Raw genomic sequence first — 12,118 nt, 5'->3', positions numbered from 1 at the left:
TCGAGCAGTGATTATGTCTGTGATGACACTTCAACGTAGAGCTTCTTTTTTTCATTTTCTGCTCAATTTTACAGTCAAGTCGACGGTATATTACGCTGACATGTTTTCAACGTGACAAAATTGCCTGGCGCGAGTTTAAATAGCGCACACGTGAGGTCAACAGCACGAGAACACGAAGTCATTAGTTCTTCATTCGTTGAACATATCGCGTTCTTGTTTTACGTTGAAAAATGCAAATTTTTCTATAAAACTTTTTTCGAGCATGACGGAAGTTTGTACGCTGAAAAATAAGCTCCGGTAGGACGGAGGGAAGTTTAGCGGATCTCTGCGAAAAAATCGCGCACGTGGTCCCCCCAATAAAAATTTTTGTCGGCGCCCATGGGGAGAATCGAGGACGATGCCGAGCGCCCCCTCTCCCGAGGACGCGAAGGCAAGGAGATTCCGGGGGGTTGACGAGGGAGGAAGTTCATGGTAGTAGGGGGCGACGGTGCGCGGCGGTGGTTTTGACGATAGGGGTGGCGTGTGGATGCGAGCGCCATCTGGCCGTTCAGTGCCCGGCCACCTTCGGTACACCCCGTATGAGACTCGCGCTCGCGGCTTCCGGATAATCGCGGCTAGTATCGGGCCCGAGGATTGGGACGGCGGTAGTGCACCGTGCCTTAAATACAGTGACCAGTGTATGCCTTGAACGCGACGCGACAAAAAGGTAATTATCATCACGACAGTGGCGGTGACGATGGCGATGGCGATGGCGATGGCGCGAGAGCGGTCGTCCTTCTTTCTCTCTTTCTTCCTTTTGGACGTGAGATGTGTGAAGTAACGGGAAGAACGGAGGTGACGACGAGACGACGGGAGGTGGCGGAGGTGGAGGCGAAGGTGGTGGCGTAGAGAGAAGGTGAAGCGCGCGCGAGAGAAAGCAAAAGGTGACGACGATGACGATGACAATGATGACGACGACGACGATGACGACGACGGCCACGGCTACGATGTTATATAGAATATCGCTCGCGTCATAAGGGTCTCCGCTCCTCGTCCGTTTCAAGAGACGAGACGCACGCGAGTCGATGAATCGATCCGCCCGTCCGCCGCGCCGACACCGCGGGTACGAGTTGAGAGAAACGATCGCAAATAGAAACAGAATCCTCGCGTCGTACGTAAGAGAGCCAACGTCGGCCGCAAGTCCTCTTCGCCCATGGGGAACGTTCCATTCAGGCGTCTCTCCCTCTTGGCCGATATTGGCGACGTAATATCGGGGTGAAGGTGCGCGTCGCGTTTCGCCCACACGGGGGAGAGACTCCATCGAGGTTCGCTCGGCAAGAAAGAGAGAGAGCGAGAGAGAGAGAGAGAGAGAGGGGGGGGGGCTTACGCGGGGCGCGATATCGGCCCGCTCGGTCACCCACGATGAAAACGTGGGCCGCCACCTCCTCGTCGACGCTCGGCCGCGTCCGTCGAGTTTGCCTCCCGCGCGCGATTGATCGTCGGCGGCGCGCCGCGGCGCGGCGAGGGACACGAGGAGGCGCGCGTCATCGCCATCCGTCCGTCCGTTTGCTTGACGCGATAGTAGGCGCGTGTGTTCGGACGACGACCACGTCGACGTCGTCGTGAGTCGTCGCCGTGTTCCTATCCCTCGGCTTGCGAGGCCGTGCTGCAGACACGCACACGGGGACGGGCGATCGGGTGGACGAAAACGCCGATGGTTTTTCACGCCGGTGCATGCGCCGTGTCGCTTGGATCTCACGTCTCCCGCACGTCGGATGCGTCAGAGACGAACGAAGACGTGGATCGCGGAGAACGGAGTTTGAATCTTCGCCCGAGGTTACCCCCGCGACCGCTCCTCGATCATCTCTGATCCCCTCCGTCCTCCGGTAATGCACACGGGTGGACGCGCGGAAGACGGAGGAGGGGGTTCGCGACGCGAGATCGCGAGGTCGAAACGTGCGATCCGATTCAGTTAATTATCGGCGTGTTTAATTGCCGCATCTTGTTTAATTAACGTGTTCTCTCGTCTTCACGTGAGGTCTCTACATTTCTTGTCTGACGTAGTTCCCCGCCAGACTCGGTTGTGACGTGATTCGGATTCGTCGTCTCCGCTCAGACGATCAGATTGAGAATGTGGCTTCGTTTTGCGCGCACAATGCCGAATTTGTGCGGAGCTGACAGCGAGGCGAGTTATTTGCTTTAGCTCTCGCGCAACGAGAGATAACAAGTTCGCGAGGTAAGCGAACGATTTGTCGCTTGGCTGTGTGTGTGTGTGTGTGTGTGTGTGTGTGTGTGTGTGTGTGTGTGTGTGTGTGTGTGTGTGTGTGTGTGTGGAGGGGGGTGGTATGTGGGGTTGTGTGTGTGTGTGTGTGTGTGTGTGTGTGTGTGTGTGTGTGTGTGTGTGTGTGTGTGTGTGTGTGATCCCTTGGCTTCGCGTAAAGAACGAGAGTGCCGGGACGCACCGGAGTTCGGAATCGAGTCGGGAAAAATGCGAGTTGTTTATCTTCCTCAAGAAAATGTAATAGGAGAGATGACTCGCTGTTTAGGTCTCCGCTTCCCTGCCAACTTCGCGCGTTCCCCACTTTAAGTTCGAGTTTTTTTTTTTTTTTTGCACCAAGTCAACAGGCAGGTAAATTTGGATAGCGAGATATCCTGTTTATCTTATTCAAAGAAAGTTAATTCAGGGAGACCAAGCGAGAGGAGAGAACTCCAACTTCCGTTTGCCTGCTCGGATTTTTAATCCGATACCTTACGATACCTTCTGTAGATGTTGCGAACAGAGAAGCGATTCATCCAACGCCGATTTATCTTCCCCGGTTATTCTTTATCGCGCAAGATAGACGCGTAACTCGCTACACGACCTGCCTTCCCGCCGGCCTCCCATAAATTCCACGTTACATCGAACGTACGCAAAAGTCGATGGAGAAAACAAGTCGGGTCGCAAGTTACGGCTAGTTGTTTCATTCGCTCGGTTTCTCCTACTTTCTAATCTTTCCTCGAACTCCTGTGCCTAATTCGTTTTCGTGCGAAAAACGTTACGCTCGACGTGCAAACACGGGAGAGGAAAAAGGAGGAAAGAGTGAACCGCCGGGGCGAAACGTTTCGCGCAATTTACCTAACGTTCTGACAAAACTGTTTCGCAAAAACGAAATAAGTAAAATCGCCCGACTTGTCTATGCCCGACATCGTTCTTTCATTCCCGTTCGCGATCGCGGCGTCGGTTTTCTTGACGATTCCGCGCGTCGTCCCTCGGACCCCTGGGTGCGAATGCAAATACGTACACGCACATATATAGACACGTATGCACACACACACACGCACACACACACACACACACACACACACACACACACACACACACACACACATATATATATATATACGCACACGCGACACAGTCGATCGATTTTCCGTTCTCGATTCTGCCCGCGGCGTGCAACGATCGGCGTCGAGCCGAGCGTATTCACGCGCGCGCGCATACACACACATACACACGTACATCACACGGGGGATTCACGCGGTCGTTTTCTATGTCGTTTCTCAGATCGACGAGCGTTCTGCGATAGTCCCCCGCGATGCGATCGTTCCTAGCTATAGATACGAGTGACGACGAATGAATCGCCCGCCGCGACTTCGCGTCTACGATCGGAGAGACCTGAGGGGAGAGTCTGAAGATTTAGGTACGTAGCCATTTTTCACGCTAAACGCTGCTGTCCCGCCTTGCCCCCTGTCGGACGGCGATCCCTCAGCCTCGGAAGCGATCCGGATCCGTCCGGGAAACGATGGGATGTCGGCGAAAGGTCGGTTTAATTAACAAGGAGGACGCTGATTTTGAAACGAGATAAGAAAGTAGCCCTTTACGGTTCTTTTTTTCCACCGCTCTCAAGGCATGATTATTTGTTCACTAGCTATATGGACATTGAAGATTATTTTATGTCATCAATTTTATGTAATGTAAACTGTCGGGAATATTCGCGGGTATGTTAATTGAACATGCGAGACGCAAAAACTGTTGCCTGATCGGACCGAATTGCTTCTATCGAGGCAATGCTGTAATTCTCTCTCTTCTTCACCCCTCTTTTTCATCCCTTCTTTCTTTCTGTCTCTTTCGGACGCACACTGGTTTCCCCGAAGTATTCACAACGTCGAATGTAGAGTATCCACGCATAATGTGTCTTTCATTGACCGACCAATTTTGATAGAGACAAGATATCCCTCAGGACAAGTCAGTACAATCAAGTTTGATTAATCCTCTGTGGCGCATAATCTTGTTTAACACAAGAGAGGCGGATCAGTAGATGAGAGCCTGAAGCTTAATGTTATAACTAAATAGATAGAAATTTTTTGTCAAGACTTTTTCTACCAATATATATATATATATAAATATGCAATTCTTTTTGACATGACAATTCTTTTTTATGATTGTTTTTCTATCGTTTTTAGATCATTCCTTGATATGATTCGCCTAAAATCCCTAAAATTAATCGGCAAGAAAATTTGGAAATTTTTAAATTATCGTAACTGTTTATAACATTAAGTCTCCTCAGCTTTTGTAGACTCATCTGTAATATAACTACCTGACTTTTACACTGTACTCTTCTTCTCGCACTTATCAGTTTTACACATTAGGATTGAATCCTCCATATATATATATATTTTACATATATATATATATATATATATATGTATATATATAAAAATAGAGGAAACAGTTTTCAGAGAATAAAATTCGCGAACGCGTTCACACCGGAGAATTTCAGTTGGAGAACAGAATTCACCAGTGAGATTAACAAGAATCACTGTCAGAGAACAAAATCCTGGCGCGTGATTCAGCTAACAATAACGATGAAAAAGCCCATATTTTTTTTTTAAAGCCTCGTTTTTTTTTATTTTATTAAAAACTCCAGAATATGTCGTGAAAATAATTTTATAATCGACGTAACGAAGTGTAACAGGTTATAATCGGCACAGTGTTACAATGGGAACATGAGGTACCGGTTCAGGCGAGGAGGGGGAGGGAATTTCGGAGGGCTCTTTTCCGGACCGGATGTGAAAAAGATAGAGGGGAGGACAAGAAAAAAAAATCTGTGTACAACCGATCGTTCCGCGGTATGAAATAATCGACATTCGCGATTCGTCGGAGTGACTTCCTGTCGATTCCGTTCGGCGTGCCTGCTTTTTGCGGCGCGCTGCCGACAGATGCTCGCGGAATAATCGGGGATAATCCTATCGTGAATTTTCGAGCGACTTGACGCGATGTACCATACCTTGCTATCGTAACGATGCCATTCACCTCTCCCAGACGAGTCGTACGTTTCTAATCTCGTCGATCTTAACGCCCGCGCGTAAAAGGGTCCGATCTTAACGGCGGCGCTTCGAGCGAGTTCTTTTATCTTCGCAGGAACAATCCGTATTTTAGAATCGAGTGAAACAAATGGTCAACGCCGTGAGCTCGCTGCCCCATGATCTTTTCCTCGAGTTTCTAACGCCCATGAATTCTTTCCATTTCATTCTTTATCTTCCCCCCCTCCCCTTCCCCCTAGAGGTAAAGAAACACTCGCCGGATATAAAATCGTGGTAAATTCGTAATGGGAATGTCTTTATCGGGTAACAGCGTCCTGTCTAGAACTGCTAGATTTGCGAAAATACTGTTGTCTAGCTTATTTAAACACTAGTAGGGACGATTTTGTCGTTATTGCGATTTTTCTATTTAACGTTATGAAAATGGGACGAAACATTATATTGTATTGAAACTTTTACTTTTAGTCTTTGTAATTTACATTTAATCGGTTCGTTTGAAAAGTGTTACAGTCTTTATCGTGACGCTGGTGATTTTTTATCGCCGATAGAAAGAAAAATTTCTGTATAGAAATATTTCTATACAGAAATATTTCTGTATAGAAATATTTCTGTATAGAAATATTTCTATACAGAAATTTCTGTATAGTAAAAAATTTATATTTTTAATAAAAAATATAAATCATGTAAAAACGTACAAGCTACAAAACATACAACATCTTGTTCGACATATTCGTAAAACGTATGTGAACTTCCCTTGAGTTCTAGACAGAAGCGGAGGTGAGCTGTCGTAAAAATCTCGCATTCCTGATTTGACCTCGACCTGGTTCGAAATAGCGGGCAAGTATAGTCGGAGACTCTCTGCATTTAGTTTGCATCAGTTTTGCATTTCTTCGCGGGGAAACATCGTTAGAAGCGTGTTGCGCTAAAAAACAGAGAGAGAGAGAGAGAGAGAGGGGGGGGAGGGAAGGGGGAAAGAGATCGGGCTTCACTTTGTGTGTTACCACTAAAAATACGCAGTGGTGGTAGGACAGGGCCGTTGGGGATGATGCGCTCGCTACTAAAGCGGATGCTGCATGTGCATCGGGCATTGTCAATAACGCCACCAAGATGCGACGGACTAACAATACGTTACGACGTGCACGCGCGTGGAAACGGCGTCAGGATGGTTTAATCTGTGAGCTCTCGCTGCTCTCAGAGAATATAAAATGAAAAAAAAAAAAAAAAAAATTAATAAAAAGAAGGGAGCGAAATTAATAGGTAATCTCATTTTTAATCTCGGATCTTTTTTTTTTTTTAAATTCGTGACATCTTGAGGGATAAAAATTTGAAAAGTAGAATTTAACAAAAAAAAAAAATATTGATTTTGTTTCGGACGTAAAATAAACGTGAAAGAGATACGTTCTGTCCGAGATAAAAAAGAATTTGAGATTTTTCTTACTATCCGCGCTTTGTGCGTGTATCTAGAATTTTGTACTTTCTCAATTTTTCATTATTATTTGAATGTACGGAAATCGTTATTACGTATATTATACCTTTTACTTTGCTCAGCGCGTGAATCCGACGTCGTTCCGAGGGCTTAAGCGTACGCGGAAATCACGAGACCACGGAAAAATACTCTCGACGGAATTAATCACATCCGTAATACCTTACCCTTTGTTTCAACGAGTTTATTCGCATACTTTCCCGCTCTACTCGGACATAAATAATCGCCGGCGGCGCGGCTTTTCTTTTTTTTTTTTCCTTTTTTTTTTACTGTACGTGCAGATTACGAAACGCACGTGCGAACAGTGGCGTAAAGAGTTACCGTGTAAAACCGATGTAATTTCTTTAAGTTCAATTCGTGACGCTGCGAGTACCGGAGGGATGAATTGAATTCGAGAATTTCAGATCAGCGTCGCTGTATCCACGGATTTGGTGAACTGTATTATCCAGATAGAAAGGAACGACTGACGGCGAACACGGGGGCCAAATGATTAAAATCCTTCGGCTTTTTATTTCGATGCTCGAGGTATTTCCGCTCGCCGGAGCGTAAACGCGAAATGAGAATAGGACTAGGGGGACGTCTCGTCGTTTTCTCCCCACGATTCGTAGACGTGAATCATCAGCCTGGTATATCGATGTTCGATATGGCCAGGGACACATTGACGTGTGAGCCTATAATCGCGGGACGGCAGAGAAACGTCGAGAAGCGGCGAAAGAGGGAGGGGGTAGGACGGCGCGGGGGGGGGGGAGGGGGGTTACGGCAGCATTTTGAGATTCAGCTAATAGACGGTTAATGACGCACCGAGTAACGAGTAGGGCTTCAGAATTTTGTCGCGCTTGACAATTGGGCGATTGAATTGCGCCAATGCAGAACTTGCAAATGCGACATTTGTGTAATTGGATAGAATTGATTGCAGCGAGATGCATTCGACGCGCCGTCTTTCCCGCATTCCGGCTTAACGCAAGAACTCAATTCTGTACAAACTGTGAAATATCAGAGTACAAGTTCGGCAAGTGTGACAAAAACCGGCGTGTGTAAATTCGACGTGCAATTATGGGCAGGGCAGATTTAAAGTTAAAATAATCGTCGACGACAAACGCGTCAAAAAAAAAAAAAAAAAAAAATGATTACGACATATCGGCTACCGTCGAGATATCATCGGTTAATTTATCGCGTCCGAGGGATAAGAAAAGCCAAGAAAAACCTTCCGAACGGCAAGAAATCTAATCTTGTGCCCGGACGGGGATAAGGGATCCAATTTCAAATCGTTATATTTACGAAACGAGGGAGAAACGTGGAAGAGAGAAGGCGATACGAGAGTCGCAACTGGAGTCACCAGTGTATCGCTATATGCGGGGACAATTAGGTGGCAAGAAGTCTCGTTTGATAACACATTGGCAGCCGAGCTCGACCTGAAATTCAGCGCGCGGCATTCGGCCGCTAAAAATAGGAAGCGTTTACCCGTCCATTGAGATTCCGGATCGATCGATCGCGCATTCTGGCGTGTGACAACGACGAGTAACCGACATTTACATCGTTTGAATTTCGTTTTTCCAAAGGGACCGCCGGTCGTATCGATCTGTTGACCATCGACGATGGCGACGGGCCGAACGACAAACGAGTAACGTAAGGAGAGAGGTAATGTTAACTCCCACGTCGCCGTATGTTACAAGCCGCGCATTGTTATTACGAGATTACGCGAGTGGGTGAGGTATCGGGTTGTCTTTTAAATCCGAAGGGTTTATTCTGCGATTTCCGCTTGATGTCGTTTCAAATGGCAAGATCGATGGAAGAGACAAATAAAAAGGTACTTGTCCATTTTTTTCTGAGAAAAGAGATGTATCGATACCTTTTTAGAAAATGATCTTTTTTCATCGGTACAGAAATTAATTAATCTTCGATAATATCAACTCGATATAAACACGAAAGAATATTGCAATTACTTTTAGAAAAAAAAAGTTCCATTCTTTCTTAATCTACATCTTTTTTGTCTTGATTTTATTAATTTTCTAAATTACCTGTGAGAAAAAAGCCTTTGCGTTTTATTGGTTTTTTTTAAAAATTGTATCTGTACTCGGTTTCGAGAATAACTTGTGGTCGATCATATCTATTTTAATAATACATTTATTAATTTATGTTATTTATAATATTTTATTTTGTCGACAATCAGTTGTGACATTTCATTATTTTTAACTATTTTTTTTTATTTTTTTTTTTATTTTTATTTTTATTTTATTGTTTAACGATCTTATTTCGAAGATGTGACCAACTATTTTTTCAAATACTTTCTTGCTTCAATAAAGATACATAGCATCTTCCATCAAGTGCTATATATAACTTTCACGGAAGGATTTCTTTATTGTATATACGTGGTACATGATGACCTATACCTATACGTAAATATATATATATATATATATATATATATATATATATTTGTGTTATATCTAACATATACTACGTTTCAATGTACGTAATTTCTGAGGTGAAGTGAAGCCCTAATTGCTTCATTGCCTTGCATTAAAAAGTCACGTCAGTAATGCACGAAGCAGTAAAAATATATTCTTAAGATTAATTTTAAGCACTTCTAATATATTCACCGTGAAAAATGAAAATACGTTTCTTACGAACTCTCTTTATTTCTCGAGAATTTTTAAATATTTCTCGATGAGAAAGTGAGAAAATGGAATACGTCGAATGAGAAGAGCGTGTCTTATTAAATATATTTTTTAATCAAGTTACCGAATATGTTACTGAACGATTTAATAAAGATTAAACGTCAAAATGAAGTACGGCGCTACACTGCGAGATTTACTTCGTGTAAATATTTGTCGTGTGTTTCTCGAGTGCTGCAGGAAAAATTGAAAATTCACAGCACCGGAGAGGCGGTTCTTTTCTTTTGGATTCAACGCAGGAAATGAAAGAGTCAGTAGGTCGATGTTACCAAAATTCTTCTCTCATTTTTCTCCTTTCTCCATTCCTCTTTTATTTCCCTTTCTCTCTCCCTTCTTTATTATTATTTAGCCCTTTAATTTGTGCCCGGCCCGGTGCTCGACGATATCTCACGGCGAGACGTGTCGCGTATGAAGCGTGAGCCCATAACTCGTCGCGATCCGACAATATACGTCGGGGCTGGAGCACGATCTTTTAAATTAAAGCCATTAGATCCGTAGCATTATCACCGGACGCCTGATACTCCATGAGGCTCCATAGAATCCCATAGAGACTCAATGACGGTCGTTACCGCAAGGATGGAAGAGGAGCCCGTTGCTTGACGATGTCAATATACATTTAATGGGATTACCTCCAATAAGTCTTAATTAGATTCTGTTTTAACAGGAATTTTACTTAACGGCCGAAACGCTTGACATTACCGACATTAGTAACAAATTAGGTAGGCCTGCCTGAGATTTATTAACTTGCCCGAGTTAATCAAGGAAGGATTAAAACTGAAATTGAAATTAGAGGCGCTTGCTCCGGATCAACTTTGCGTTGATCACCTGTGTAATCTGTGACTAAAGAGATATCCGGTGATTTTGTAATAATCCATCTTTTAGTTATATACATCTTGCATCGGTTATTTAGAGATACAGCTGCGAAATTCGCCGCGGCAAGACGGGCGGGAATTCGGCGGGAGGCTGCTATTAAATCTCACGTGTCAACGCGATTCGTATTACGTCACCGAATTAACGCCAATAAAACCGTCCGAAGTCTGCGTTGATTATCGAGTTGACTAATTATGATCCTTTTTCTTTTTCGCGCGCGCGAACTTTCTCTTTGATAAATCAAAGTTCCCTCTTTTCTCTCTCTCTCTCTCTCTCTCTCTCTCTCTCTCTCTCCCCTCTTTCTCTCCTCCCTTCCCCTTCTACTATCTCTATGGGATAACGAGCATAAAATTATGGGCCATTCGTTTCGCGCGATCGCGGAATTGATCCGATTCTCTCATTTTCTCTTTCCCATCCCGTCCTCTCGACGGCGTCCTCTTTTTAATTGAATCGGATTATGGAAACGCGTCGGGCATTTCAGACGTCGCCGTGGCGAATGTCAATAATCTTAAGTGGCCATGAGAAGCGGGATTATTTGAAATTCATTGGATTTGCAGAAATCCCGGGCTGCCAGCCGCGGCTTTTTACGGAATCGCGAAATGCGGCGAAGCGAGATCGAGATCGCGTGATAAAGAGGGTAGAGCATCCGTACATCGCGCACTAATAAATTTACCTGCCGACACTGTGCATACGTATTCGGCTTTTGTAAAAAGGGAACGATATATTCGGATCCCCTATCGCGGAGAATAAAAAAAGGTACACGTTAACGCGGTATTTTAGTTTTCACAAAAAGGAGCGCGACACACGTTTCGAAATCCAGTCTTCCCTGTAACGGAAAATTTCAATTTTCCGTTACACGACTTTTTTTAAAGAAGCAGAATATATCGGTGAGGGAAAAAAATAAAATAATTAACAATGAATTTGACAGAGCCGATTTGATTGTCGGACAGCTAGACTTACTGGTGTAGCCTAATTTCTTAAGTCAACGAGTCACACGTCATTTTTTCGTTCTCCAATGGCTATAATTCTTATCGAACGCAAGGAGTTAAGAAGCACAGCTCACTATTTCGTGGCATACATAGCAGTAATAAAAAAAGCTTCGATTCGAGAATTTAAATCTCGACTGGATCTCTACTTCCAAGAATTAAAACGCTGCGGATAATGACGATGCTTAATTTTTCCGCTAAAGCGAATCGATTTCCAAGTTTGGCCAAGGAATCGCCGAATGGTGGGTGGTGCACGACAGATAATACGGACAGACTTAACGATCGACTTAACGATGCCTGGCTTCATAAAAAGCCACTATTGTCACGAAACCAATCATAATTCATACGACAGAGCCGAAAACAAGGTTAATGTGATTGCCCGTAATTGCGGCGCGTTCTCGGAGACAGCCGCCGTGGGAGTCTTTCGCGACTGAAGTGATGCCACATAAATTGAAGCATGTTGTACATTGGCTGGAGCCCAAGCGCTTGAAAGTTCGCATTATCCGAGTTTCATACGGGAGCCCGTGGATACGTCCAAGAGAGCTCGACACTTTAAACCGTCAACTTTAATCTTTAGTCTTCGATACGTCATTATTTCGCGTCGATATTTTACAAGTGGCCGATGCCTCTAATGAGCGTTAATATTTTAAAGCGAAGGAATCTGTGATAACACTACGACTACGACAAATTCGCCGATAGTAAAATCGATTTTATAAAATTATCCGTCTAATGAAATTACGAAGATTGTCGGATCGTGACTAAAGGAGTTTAATACTTCAGTGCGATACCGTGTGAACTTCTAATAAAACTTCTAATAAAATTAT

At 44.4% G+C, this 12,118-nt stretch overlaps 1 protein-coding gene across 13 annotated transcripts in view; it reads left to right on the top strand.

The window, feature by feature from the left end:
• The first annotated feature begins 554 nt into the window (after positions 1–554).
• LOC105429575 (uncharacterized) overlaps positions 555–12,118 on the top strand; it is a 38,874-nt gene continuing 27,310 nt past the window's right edge. For 10 of the 13 annotated variants that reach the window (XM_089078911.1, XM_089078908.1, XM_089078913.1 and 7 more), the window contains exons 1-2: positions 555–706; positions 3,524–3,659. The gene's annotated coding sequence lies outside the window, so the exon portion shown is untranslated. Of the gene's footprint in view, positions 707–903; positions 2,216–3,523; positions 3,660–12,118 lie in introns of those variants that run through there. The other 3 variants (XM_089078904.1, XM_089078905.1, XM_089078906.1) reach the window with 3 other exon arrangements.

This window comes from Pogonomyrmex barbatus, unplaced genomic scaffold (genome assembly GCF_055798465.1).
Source record: "Pogonomyrmex barbatus isolate J1 unplaced genomic scaffold, ASM5579846v1 scaffold3, whole genome shotgun sequence".
In the NCBI taxonomy this organism is placed as follows: domain Eukaryota; kingdom Metazoa; phylum Arthropoda; class Insecta; order Hymenoptera; family Formicidae; genus Pogonomyrmex; species Pogonomyrmex barbatus.
The sequence above is the reverse complement of the archived record's forward strand: the minus strand, read 5'-3'. Positions and strand labels throughout refer to the sequence as shown.